At 43.9% G+C, this 13,365-nt stretch overlaps 1 protein-coding gene across 1 annotated transcript in view; it reads right to left on the bottom strand.

Moving 5' to 3' along the window:
- GTF2I (general transcription factor IIi) overlaps nucleotides 1-13,145 on the bottom strand; it is a 2,618,156-nt gene extending 2,605,011 nt beyond the window's left edge. Inside the window, exon 1 of the mRNA XM_069614749.1 lies at nucleotides 12,698-13,145. The gene's annotated coding sequence lies outside the window, so the exon portion shown is untranslated. The remainder of the gene's footprint in view (nucleotides 1-12,697) is intronic.
- Nucleotides 13,146-13,365: the final 220 nt, after the last annotated feature.

Genomic DNA, 13,365 nt, shown 5'->3' with positions numbered 1-13,365 from the left:
AATTTCTTTATTTGACTCTACTTTGAGATTTTGGAAATAATAACAAATCAATTAGTAGATTGACCCTTCTTGGGCTAAAGGGTGTGTGGTCCACACCGATGGCTTATAAGCTATGGTCTCCTCTCTGCATTTTACTATAAGTACCCAGCACGGTGGTACTGAACAGTGGACTGCACCCCATAAAAATAAATTGTAATACCAATTACTGGATTTGAACATGTAACTTAGCTAGGAGTGCCCCAAGACACGATGTACCACAGAACGATCCCTCCAAGAGGCTAGCATCTCATTATCTGTTGTGGGTATCAATACCATAACCTTGTTGTTCAGTTGAAATGTTCATAGACTGGCCCCTTCGTTGTAATAGACTGGCCCCTTCGTTGTAATATTTCTATTGTATTCATTGAGCCTCTTGGAGGTAGATCCAGGCCATTTCTTATAGTTTCTTTAGTCGTCCCTTTAGCATGTGGGAATATTCTGTCATTTTCTCCTGGGCCAGTTGCCCTTTCCCACTCTGCTTTCAATTTGTCTAGAAGCGAACAAGGACAACTTCCAAATAGCAACTTGAAGGAAGCCCATAGAGGATTCAGGCGTATTGCGTAGTGTCATGAGTGTCTATGGGAGGAGGCGGTCCCAATTCCGGTCCCTAGCTCCATTGTCTTCTGCAGTATACATTTGAAGTTCTGATTAGATCTCTCTACAAATCCATCCATCCGGGGATGATACATAGCAGTCTTCAGGTGTTCAATGTGTAGCATGTGGCCTACCTGCTGTAGTACTGCCGATGTAAAGTTGGCCCCTTGGTCCATCACAATTTCTCAGGCTATGCCCACTGGCGATAAAGGGTACATTGGAACCACAGACCTGTTGTGCACTTAACCACCATAAATACAGAAGTCTTAGGGGTCTCAGGGTGGTGGCATAATCCACCATCACCAGGATATATTTACGTTCGCTATTGGAGGGATCGAGGGGGCACACTTGTCCATTCTGATGCATTGGAACGGTTGCATTATGATTGGCATGGTTTGGAGAGGGGCTCTTAGCACATTCGCCCTATTCTTTAGCTGGCACGGAGTGCACTGCCAACGGACTCTGGAGACCTCTCCAGGCCAGTAAGCCCTTGCAAGATCTTCCGAGTGATTTTCTCTGTTCCCGGATGACCCCCACCCACTTGGTTATGTACGACCTAAAAGACGACTTCCTAGGTACCAAGAGTTGCTGTACAGTTTCGGACATGGCTCCAAGAGGACTCGAGCACAGTCCATTTTTTTGTTTAAAAAAATAAATAAAAATAACACAATCCAGTTCCACATCCCCTTGTCTGACTGGCTTTTGTCCAGGCATACTAGAGGGTAGGGTCTGGTTCTTGGCCCATGCAGACAAAAACTGTCACATCTAAAAAGGTACTAAAAGCACAGCCCTCTCCAGCCAGTGCTGTAGTGGATGGCATTTTTTCTGTCCGGGTTTTACTTTTCATTACCAGGTTTCGGGGTATGTCTCCTCTGAAAAAGAGGGGCAGGTGGGGGGGGGGGGGGGGGGGGGACTGTTCCAGCCATTCCCCTTCTACTTCCTTAATATAGTTTCATTTTAGAGGTGTCTGAGTCCAGGTCTATTACCTCTGGTTCTGCAGGCAACACTGCAGTCTTTATTAACAGGTCCTCCCACATTGCTTTCACATGTGTATCTTTGAGGGGGGGGGATGATTTGACATCCATGTGTACACATCTTACCCAGACCTTAGAGTGGTCTCCTTGCAGTATCCCTACCAGCTTCTAGCTTACTGTGGTTTTCTGACTGCTGGAATCCACCATTGCCCTTGTAAGTCTGCCATCAACTTCTGCTTCACAGATAAATGGGTAGGGCGAGAACTTCCTTCCACTCCAGCTGTCGGGCATCTCTCGCCTGCCGATACACTATCATATAGGCCTAAGTCTATGGGTTTGGGCATTGGTTGTCGTACCCAATTATGCGCAATGTGGCCACAATCATAGCAGAGGTTCTCGGGGAACCAGGATGACAATGCATGGTACAATGGTCTGGGTCTCTCCTGGGGGGCGGGATAAAAGAGGTGTTGTGGCGTCTCTCCCGAGTACAGCCGCGTCTCTCTGAACCAGACCCTATAAGTTTCTTCATCATGACCTAGTCGTTTGAGGGCTGCTCCTTATATAACATAGGTGTCGTCCTTTGTGGAGTTTGCAGCCTGGTAAACACTCACGCTGATCATGAGCAATGCTATGTATTGCCTCAGCTCTCGGGGCCTCAGGGTACTGGAGGGGATTCCCTCAAAGTTCACAAAGAAGTGGGATAGGTCCTTGCCTGGGGAGTACTTTTGCAGGCCGCTTCAGGTGCCTGGGGTAGTCGCCTTTCCACTGCTGCCTACAATAATTGTGCTTTTGCATTTGTATCGTTTGTTGGAAGGTCTGGCTGTCTGCCTGTGCTTGTTGCAGCTGGAAGGTTTGCTGTAGTTGTTGCTGACCTTCCATCAGTGTTTTTATGGGAGGTATCCATAGCGTTCATCAGCATCCCACTTAATACCACTTGTTGGGCAGAGGGGTGTCTCTCACTCTGACTCATATGGCATGAGGCCGTTTGGCTCACTGTTTCCGAGTGCTCCACCAGTGTGTTGGCTGGATCCTTGTGGATTCCCGGGCAGGTGTAAGCAGCTGTCTGGATTGAGACTGTGCCTACCGCTCAGGTGTTCCGGTCTCGCAAGAGCAGAGGTGATTCCCCAAAACCCCCCTCACACTCTGATGGCTCACTGCGGTCCTATTTCCGTGAGGGGGCAGGAGAGGACCTGTATCAGCTTTCTTCTGTGTCAGCACCCTGCTGGCCCCTTCACAGTTCAAAGTAGGAATATTGTGTCATGGTGTCAAACGTGCACTTGTCACTAGCCATCAGCTAGCGATATTTGACTCTGTGAGTAAGAAACGGTGTACTGTGTGTACGTATAGAATGGTGGTTGTGACTTTGAGGGCTGGCTAGTAGCGTAACATTTATTTAAAAAAAAAAAACCCATCTGTGTTGTGGAGGATAGAAAGAGGTACAAACGTGCAGTAACTTTTTACATACTGAAGAACTGACATGATAAACATTCCAATAAAACAACCACTTAATTGGCAGCGAAGACAAGATTGATAACAGACACTTGGTCTGCAGCAAAGTGGGTACTCTCATGACAATGCCATTGCCAGCATGCCTCTAAGTACAAGGGGTAGAATGCCAAAGCGCAGTTTCAGATAGCAAGCCCTTGTAGAGTAACGTTGTACTACAGCTAGATACTTCCCAAAGCCTGGTTCATTCTTGGTGCAGGAGTAATTCAGTACCTGCTGGACCAATGTTTTCCATTGTATGCAGTTTTCCCCAAATATATTTCCCTTCAAAATAACAGGATTTACCCTGTATTCATTGATCTGCGTACAGCATTTGACAGCGTCTCCCGAAGTAAGCTTTGTGCAACTCTGAGGAGCAAGGGGATTTCAGGTGCACTGCTGTTCAGCATTCAATCACTGTATGTTAACAATGGAGCTTCTGTAAGGTGGGGGCTGGGAGGTGAGACTGCTGAAATCTTTACGGTGGAGAGGAGAGTCCCGCCCCCTTCTCTTCTGTTTATATATAAATGGAATTATTGAAGAGCTGTTAATCATTGGACTTGATCCGCCCAAATTGGGATCCGATATGTTTACAGCCTGCTTATGCAGATGTTGCAGTGTTATCCGTTACGCCTATGGGTCTGGGATGTAATTTGGATATCTTTGTTAAAAAGAGTAACGAGCCGTCAATGGAGCTGGATATTGCAAAGACCAAGGTGATGGTGTTTGGACGTAAGCGAAGCAAGAGAATATTAGGATTCTAAAATCGAGGAGTGCGTTTTAGAACAGGTACTTTTTTAAAATGATTATTTAGCACCAAGGCCATGATCACTTTGCAAAAGCATAGCAATGGTGTATGCCGTTTTTATAGCACGCATGGGAGAGGTGCAATTTCCCCTGCTTTAAAACTATATAAAGAACAGGGATGGACGTCCACCCTTTATGGATCAGAGTTGTGGGGACACAGTGTGCAGAGATTAAGGTGGACAACCAGTTCCTCAGGTCTCTACTTATGCAACCAAAGGGAGCCCCCAATTGTCCGTTTGCGATGGGAATGTGACCACGTGCCCCTTGTTCTGGGCTCGACTATGGAGTACACCTGAACTTGTAAAATATAGGGATACGATTACCAACCTACGGAATGTACCCGGATGCAGCTCACTCCCATGGCTCAGGCATATCCGCAAAGGCTTGTAGATTTAGAGTTAGCAGCAACTTGTCCAAGCACAGAGGGGTCACGCTATGGTTTAAAGACGACCGTCAAAATAAAGCGCCGGGATGTTATAATTAGAAATATGAAAATGTCATGTCCAGTTTTAACAACAGGAGTCCGTTTTTACTGGTGAAACAAATAGAGGGCCTTGAGTCCTATTTAGACCGAGTGGCCCCTGGGTATGCAAAAGCCTTGTTTAAGCTCTGCACTAATAGCCTTAAGGCGGCCACTTTCCCTGCAAAACGGTCTTGTTCCCTTGATACAGTGTAAAATGTGTGGCAACTCGATGGAGTCACAAACACTTCCTTCCGCTTTGTCCTGGTTATCAGGACCTTAGGAGGTGTCATTTAATCCCCCTTTTTTAGACTGAAGGGAGTTTTGCACATAGAAGCTGCTGTTGATTATTGTCGAAGGACCACCAATCTGAACGAGGTTTATTATACTGCAAAATGTCTCCATAGCGCATGGTCAAGGAAAATGGAATCAGTGTCATGAGGTTTGTGCAGGTTTTTTTTTAATTATTATTTTTAATCGATTGTATTTATCTGTCATTTCCTTTAAAATATTCTTATTTTTTGTTTACTGATAACATGTAGTACTGATTGATATGTGCCTTTATGAATTGTGCAACTTGTGACTATATTGATGCTTTTATGGTTTTTAATGCTGAATAAAGCTTGTTTTAACAATTATGTAATGCTTGTGCCCCCTCATGGACCAAACACAACACTTTCTGAAGCCACCATTGTGAAGTGGCGACCAACTTAGTTAAAAACATCAGGTACCACTATTTCACCAGAGACTAAAATTCCCGAACTAATCAAATATACAAGGAGTTAATAAAAAGTTTGTGTTTCTATGTTCCAGCAACCCAAGGTGCAAAGGCAAAAAAAAATAATCTATTCTCCCTAATGGTCAAAAAGAATGTAGTACACTCATGACAGGAAAATACTGCATTACTCCCTCCCCTCCTGGATTTTCCAGTTTCAACCTGTGTACTACGTCAGTGGCTAGGCTGGAACATTGCTACATCACCATGAATAATGCCAAATCTCTGCAAGGCTGACTGAAGTTTGCCACTCGGGGTAGTTATAAACAATGAGTTTTTTAGGCTCAAATGAAGAATACCTTTAGGCATGGAAATCGCAGAACTTCCAATCTTAAGGATGAACGTTTAAAAATAAAACAAATTAAGCGGATAGACATGAAAACGTAATACAAGCCTGTGAAAATTGAGACAGGTTGGGCTCCATCTCGCCTACTGTGCTGCTGGACATGGTAAAAGCTATATTTCAAAAACTTCCCTCAGTCACAAGACATCGAACTCACTACTCAGCAGTTTCTCACATGGTTTTTAACCCAATGGAATTTCAGCCTGTGAAATGAAGAAAACCAACAGTCGACTTGGGTCAGGTATGAGCTTGCCTGCTTAGTAAACCACCACTTAGAGAGCAGATCTCACCAATCAAGGAGGAATGCACTCACTATTTTTATAGTTTTTAAAATGGTGCCTACACGCAAAAATATGCTTTTTTTAAGCCACGTTACAATTAATTTCCCAATGGATAAACGAGAAACATGTGCGCCAATCCCGTTATTTTAAAACTTGGAGGCTTCCACGTTAGAATACTTGATTGAGTTTGTAGGATGCAATGCCCTGGAGGCAACAAACGCCAGCCTCCTCCTGCATCCACTGTTAGCGAGAGAGGGAGCTTGTGTTTGTTTACTGCCGTCAATACATTGAATTCTGAAAAACACTGCATTGTTACAACTTTCATAAAACTGGCATGTCTTTAGAATGTAGTTGTAAAGATACACCACTTACGAAAATTATACAACTCCAATGTTTCTTTAGAATTCAAAAGACACGTCAAACATGCCCGGTATTGCTGAATGGCCGTAGAAATTCAGCTATACATGAGAATTTGGCCGGGTCTTCAGAGATGAACTCTGAAGAAATACAGCATTGCTATAACTTTTCAATAAGACAGGGGGTGTCTTTCACACCATACCATCGAGTTAATTGGCAAGGGAAACGTTTTTCAGAAACCAGGGTCCAAATGTCACTGAAGACGCACACAACTTAGCTGCAATTCCTAAATGAACGATCCCAAACTCCATCTACTAGTATCCTCCACCTTTTCCAAAAACACGGGCCATTAGTTGGGCCAGTTATCTATGTTTGGAAGCACTGGCAGATAGTGCCACGAATAATTCTAACTTTCTCCTATGCACGCTGCAGCTACATTTTCCAACATAATTTTTGTGTATGGAATATATTGAGTAATGTTAGTATTTTTAAAACAAGGAAACCAAAGAAAATAGTTTGTTCCTTACATTTAAGTGTCAAACTTTGCATGATGCGCGAATTGTGCCACATGGCCGTTTAATTTTGTAGGCCCAACCAAAAGTTGTTTTGCCTTATGAAAAAGGTGGTACACTACAGGCACAGGAAAGCCTTTGTTTATGGCATCTGGGACCCTGAACCTAGGAGCAGATGAAGTTACTTGCAGAACAGGACTTTTTTTTTTTAAAGCAAAATATATATATTTTTTTTTAATTACTTGAGAAAACAAATATCATCATAAAATTGGGTTATTGCTACATTTGTTTCTGCTACCCCCTCAAGCACATGGTTATGTTATGAACTTTTAGTTGACAGTACTGCAAGTGCTGTCCATAAACCGAAGCTACTATAATGGGAACTGAAGACCGAGGAATGGAATTTGAGGAGGGGCACAGCCTATGGGGGTTGGACTTGTTACCCACCCTATGGCCATGACAGTTCCTAGGACCATTCCCATTTTATACTTGCCTCTCCCCATCCAAAAAATACATACCTCAGATCTTTTTGATTTGGTTCAGTGCTTTCTGAGCACCCTTCTGAAACAGAATGGGCCTCATAACTTTGCTCGTGGAGAATTAACGTGTCAGTATTCCTGTACACCGGCATGTTTCTGTGTCGGCAATCTACAAGTTTGCCGGGGTGGGGGGGAAATGAACTCCTCCGCCACCCTAGCGGCAAAAATAGCAGGTATTACCGGCACTGGTAAGACCAGCAAATCCCCCCCCCCCCCAAGGAATGGGGATTTACAACCCTTACCGGGACTTGTAATCCAGCGGTAATACCAACAGACCGAGTGCCAGTAAAGCAAGAGTGTTACCATTTGCTGGTATACTGCCGGAATTACCACCAGGATACCGGCAAAGTCATAATGAGGCCCAATGTCTTAATTGCAGCTATAAACCAGCTCCTGTGTAATTTAAAAAAGTCTCAACCAAGCATGCCTTCATCTACTTGATTTACAGGCAGTATGTGTGCTTGTGTATGTGTCTTGCAGTAAATTTCAGTTAAAAAACAGCATTTGTAAAGCGACCACTTTTGGCATTTGCCAGGCCCTGCCATAGTGTGTCCGGGTACTAAAACATTTTGCCATCTGTTACTACCTTCTGGCCAGATAAGACCATTATGGCAGTGCCTGGAAAAAGTGTATCCTATGGCTTCACAAAAGCAAAGACTTGTTAAGTTTTGCCAGGACTTGTTTATACAGTGCCAGTCGCCCCCTGAGGAGCAGAGCAACGCCAATGACGCTTGTCCGAAAAAATGCTGTAATGCGCCCATTCCTAAGTAATTCAAACATTACACTAATAATTGATTGCCATTCCCTACAAGAAAAAAAAATTGTGCGCGTCTACAAAATACCACAATAGGGCCACAAAGAAGCCACGTTGTGAACAGGGAATAAGTGCACATAGCAGATTACCTAAATTAGGAAGGAAAGTAAAAGGTATCCTGTTCAAATGTAGCTTTATGATAACAGTCACTGCACACGCACTTAAATCAACAGAAGTCACTCCAGTTAAATGAATAGACAATTTAAGACAGACCCAAGTCTTGTTTGCACAAGCCATTTCTTTTTTCATAATAGGTTTTAAAATGAGGTCCAATATTAAATCAACCTGTGGGTTGACTTGTAGAAAAGAAATTTAGCACCCTACTAGTACGAAGCTACATATACACTTCGTAACTCAAAAAAGGCTTAAGAGAAGCTCAAGCTCTCCCCTAGAATGAATGCACGCGGTTGTCTGAACACTACAGATAATGCAGAACAAAATTTCACAAACGCACCGGGACAGGCCTCATCCAACATCAGAGTTGATTTAGTAATGCTGATGGTCCTGGCACATCCTTCATGCAAATTCAACTGGGCGGCCGTTATCTCCACTAGGAGACTCACAATTAACACTGGAATTAAAACGGCCCAAACTATTCTCCCCACATAACCCATTAAGCATAGTATGTTGGTTTCTAGTCTTTGACAGTGGCCCATTTACTTCTTTGAGAATATGTGGTTATAAAGTTAACTGCCATGTGTTCATCCACCACACATTACTATTGGACAGTGTACTGTTTCGTTATATTATTTTTTCTGTACCTGACCGAGTCAACAAAGCCTGTTCATATTTGCTTGACTCTCGTACCTCTGGTGTTCCATCTATGATAGAAGCAAAAAAAAAGCTCAAAGCCATCTTCTCGGCTTCGTAACTTACCAATTTCGCTCTTAAAAAATTAAAATGCAAGCAGCACTTCAGGAAGGCTACCGAAATGTTTTTGCCTTCTATAGAATCAACATTGTACCTTGTAGGTGTGACTGTATACAACGAGAACATTGTTGTGAAGCAATACGACTCTATATAAGGGGATAAAATATTAGGGTGCAAGAATATAGATACTAATAGAAGGATAGACCATTAAAAATATACACTTCGAAAGACAAGGGGGTAGCCGTCACTGGGGTCAGTGATATCCTTGTCAGATAGAGAAGATTCCGACTCACCACCCTCCCCTAGCTCCTCACCTTCGTCCTTCTTCCTGGTACCTTTCTTTTCTTTTGGGTCTCTCCTTTTTTTGAGGAGATAAGGACGACCACGGAAGGATGCCACTGTGCCACCTGCAAGAATGACAAAGGGCAAACCTCCGGGAGCGTCGAAAAGGGGAAAAAGCAAACCCCTGAGAGACCTTGGTGTCCTACTGGAGTGGTACGTAGGCGAGACGAAACAAGAGGCTGAGGCGAAGTCAGGCGGAACACAATCCAAGTAAAGACGGTAAGCAGGTCCCTGGCGGTAGGAAGTAAACTACATGAGGTTTAGGCAAGTCAGAAGACGGGTAGCACAGGCGAGCAGTGGTTGCAGAACGTGAGGAGAAGTCAATCCAAGAGTCGGGCCGAGACCTGGTACACGTGAGAACAGTTGCATGAAGGACGTGAGGCGAGAACAATCCAAAGACAAGCCGAGTTCTGGTACACGAGTGGGCAGCAAGGGGGGATAGAAAGGCAAGGGCAAAAGAAAGGAAGGAACAGAATAAAGGTAAGCCGTAAGGATAGGAGGGGTATAAGAAACAAGGAAGGAAAGAAGGAAACAAGGAAAGAGAGAGAGAGAAGACGAGCAAGTAGGAAAAATAGGACAAGGAAACAGGCACAGAAGGGAAAAGGAAAAGAAGGACGGAAAACGGACAAGAGGGAACGAAAGCAAGCGGACAAGGGCGGAACAAGGAAGGCTGAAGCAAAAGGCAGAAAAGTAACAGTCAAGAGGACCGCAGCACTAGGCAGGAGAAAAGAACAGCGGAGCAAACAATGCAGGTTAGGAAACCGGAAGCGTTGCGACGCGTCCGCAACCCGGAAGTGGTGCAATAAGTACCTCCGGCTACGTACGCGTGCAACGACTAGACCAGCAACCAAAAAACTTGACAGGAAAAGCTATGGCGAGCCATAGGGTCACTGGTTCCATAACCACCACCTGCTTCGTGGCATGACAGTAGCATATAAAGATCTCTGAAGGCAGATTAGGCAGGGACAACCCCACTGTCCCAGAGTACATTCACCATCCAACAGCCTTCCTCCCACCGGTAGTGCCACTTACTATATTTTGTGGCACACACCCACATGCCTGAAAAAGCAGAACAGAGGAGGACGGCCAAAGTGCAAGTCACAGGCGGTCTCCTTTTTATAGGATTTCTTTTCCTCTCTAGGAACAGCGCCCATAAAGGGTTTAAAAAAAACAAAAATTAAGAAAGTGTCCCAACAAAGCTTACAATTTTTTGCACAGTGCTTCTTTTAGGTAGCACAATTGGTCTGCATTTCTTTTATTAAGAGGCTATTAAACAGACAACTGTTGAAGAGGGAGTAGAACGAGCCAACTTCTCTGTCCCATCGGAGCTCAACGGGATGGAGCCAATAGCATTTTGAAGCCCCCAGAGCACCTCACACCATGGTTCGAAATTGCCATTTAGCTCCTGGTTATAGCCAAGGGAATCTTGGTTAGTTTGAAACCAACAGCTAACAGGAGCTACTCTTGACTCCTGGGGCAAGTGGTGCCATACAAACCTTGCTATGTGATAAACTATGTATGTATATAAAGGATGATTACGAATACACTTAAGGGACATTTAAAGCATATTGGATAACACAAAATGGACACAAAGAGTTTGCATCTTGCACAAAGTTTGATTGGCTGGACAGGCTGTACTAGCTCTAGCCTAACTGGTTATGCCAGATAACAAGGAGCTGTGTTTTGCTGCTGGTTAACACATGCAAATTTCGATCCCTGTACATTGTACAATCTGCTCCAACTCCAAAGTAAATGCGTATTAGGAAGTAAACACAGACCTTTTAAACTTAACAATGCTTGCTAGACTAATGTCTGCTTGAGGAAAACAATGCTTTTACCTTTTGAGGGTTTGGACATTTTATTCAAACCATGCATGATGAGGTGCATGCCTGTGTCAAACAATGAATGTGTATCATATGATGTATGAAATTAGCCAGTGCTGGTTTTCGAACTCACATATTGCATTATGTGACTTGTGTGCCTATAATTATAATATAAATTAAGCATGCACTAAATGATATGCTATTACAGAACATGTTTTCATATTTTGAGAAATAATATTATCAATGAAATAGCCATGTTAGGAAAGAAAAGTGTACAGTGGTTGGCCGCCCATGGGCCCTCGTGTCAACTACTGGTATTGCCTGCTGGGCCGAAGAACCAGAGGAAAAATACTGGTGAAGCGCGAACCCACAGCAAGGTACACACCAATCCACTGTCCCACTGAAGCAGTCCAAACAACTTTTTCTTAGCGATATTGTTATAAGGATCTTACATAAATCCTAGTTAAAAACATATGAGATTTTATAAGATTTCAATAAGTATTTGGGTGAGTTCTCATCGTTGTTCCCAAAATCCCACTAATTTCTCACAAATCCTTATAAAGCTACTGTAAGAATTTTATAAGCCATTTTTGTAAGGGAGCTTGTGATGCAGAGAGGGTGAGAGAGCAGGCCAGGGAGGTTCGACAGAAAGTTTAGTTTTACAATTTGCACAGAAGGGAATCATATACAGCCAATACTAAGAACAAAGTTTTAACGCGAAAAATGATGTTATCTTGGTAAAAGGCTGTAATCTCAGGCTTAAGGGGGTGCAAAGGCATTTATAATCGCGGTTTTAAATGGTGAGGGACATTACGACCATTTCTGGAAATCAGTACAAAACAGGCAGTCACACTTTAGACATGGTACGACCAGCTGGTGTCCCACAGCAGATCAACCATAATAAATGCAAAGTGGAAAGATAAAACTTGTAAATCAGAAGCACAAGCCAATTTTAAGAACAAATTCTATGTTGATATAATTGAGAGGATCAGCATTACAAATCACTCTGTAAAACCTCCGGTCAAATCAAAAGGGCGCAAGGCAATCAAAGCACACTACATTCAACGTCTAATAATAGCAGGTTTCAGAATTGTTTCAAATGTTAAACTTTTGTAGCGCATTGTTCTCATTCGTCAGTTGCAAAACTTTGCAACAGTTAACAGTACAACACGGAGGAGATGTTTAAACATTCCATCTGTGTGAAATTTTGATTTGCCAGCACGTGCGACTAAAGAATAGCCCTAAACATTTGACATGTATTTGATTGACGTATTGACATCTTGGACGAGTGGCATAAAACTTGTTTTCCACTGTGTACGAGAAAAACAGACACCCAGTTAACAGGGAGTGGGTGTTTAAAGACCCGGGACTCTAAAAATGCACCAACATTAAATGTTTGCGACCAAGTGACTAACGTTATCCACACTCTCCCGTCGCCGTCCGACTACTTGCGCCTGAAGTCACAACTGGCGCAAAGTCATCAAACCAAGGATACTTGGCGGTAGTCAAGCATCTGATCATACCCACCTGCAACTCAGAGGGGACAGCGCCAGCTGTTAACACAGACCTGGCGGATAAAGGTCAGGGAGGTGAGGCACTGATACATTCTGTCCGCAAAGGACTGATGTAAATAAAAGTATTTGTGTGAGCAGTCCTATAAACCACATACGCCTCAGACTTACTGCAGTTGAGTAACTGGCGTCCTCTCAGAAGATAGAAGAGTCCGGCGGTCGTTCAGCCTCCAAAGCGGACACAGGCGCTGCAGCAGCAGAGGGTTGATCCACCCAACGCGGGAGATCAAACAATGGTGTCTCCGCAACAATTTCCCTTCGAGACCGCCAGGAAATTAACAGGGTAGACACGCCAACACCCTGTTAACAGTTCCCGCTGCCTCACAACCTAGATGTGAGCGTATTACCCACAATTTAGCCCACAGAACGTCTGAACACTGCAACTAACAGGCACCCCGTTTACCGATGTTCACACTACGCTTGCGTGGATAGCAACGGAGCCAGCTGGGGCTTGTGGTTTTCCAATCCCCTGAAATATCGCAGGAATAGACGGGATTAGAGCGCAGTGTAGACTACTAGTCCCATCGTGCGTTGAGCGAAATGAGTAGAATGATCGTCTGAGAACAAAAGCTGAATGCCTTGCTGAAGCTGTGTTTTGAGCCTGCGCACTTCCGGTAGCTTCATTTACATAGGTCGGTGAGGACCGTGAGGGACTACCAATATGGCGTGATAGTCCCACTTCACGAGGACGAGCGTTCCAGGAGAAGCGCATACTTGCGTACACTACGAGTTGAAATAAGCATGAAATCCGTTTTTGAACTCCGGTTCTTCATTTAGTA

The sequence above is a fragment of the Ambystoma mexicanum genome, chromosome 9, assembly GCF_040938575.1.
Source record: "Ambystoma mexicanum isolate Mex_15411 chromosome 9, UKY_AmexF1_1, whole genome shotgun sequence".
Classification (NCBI taxonomy): Eukaryota; Metazoa; Chordata; class Amphibia; order Caudata; family Ambystomatidae; genus Ambystoma; species Ambystoma mexicanum.
Note: the sequence above shows the minus strand (reverse complement) of the source record. Positions and strands in the feature narration are given on the sequence as shown.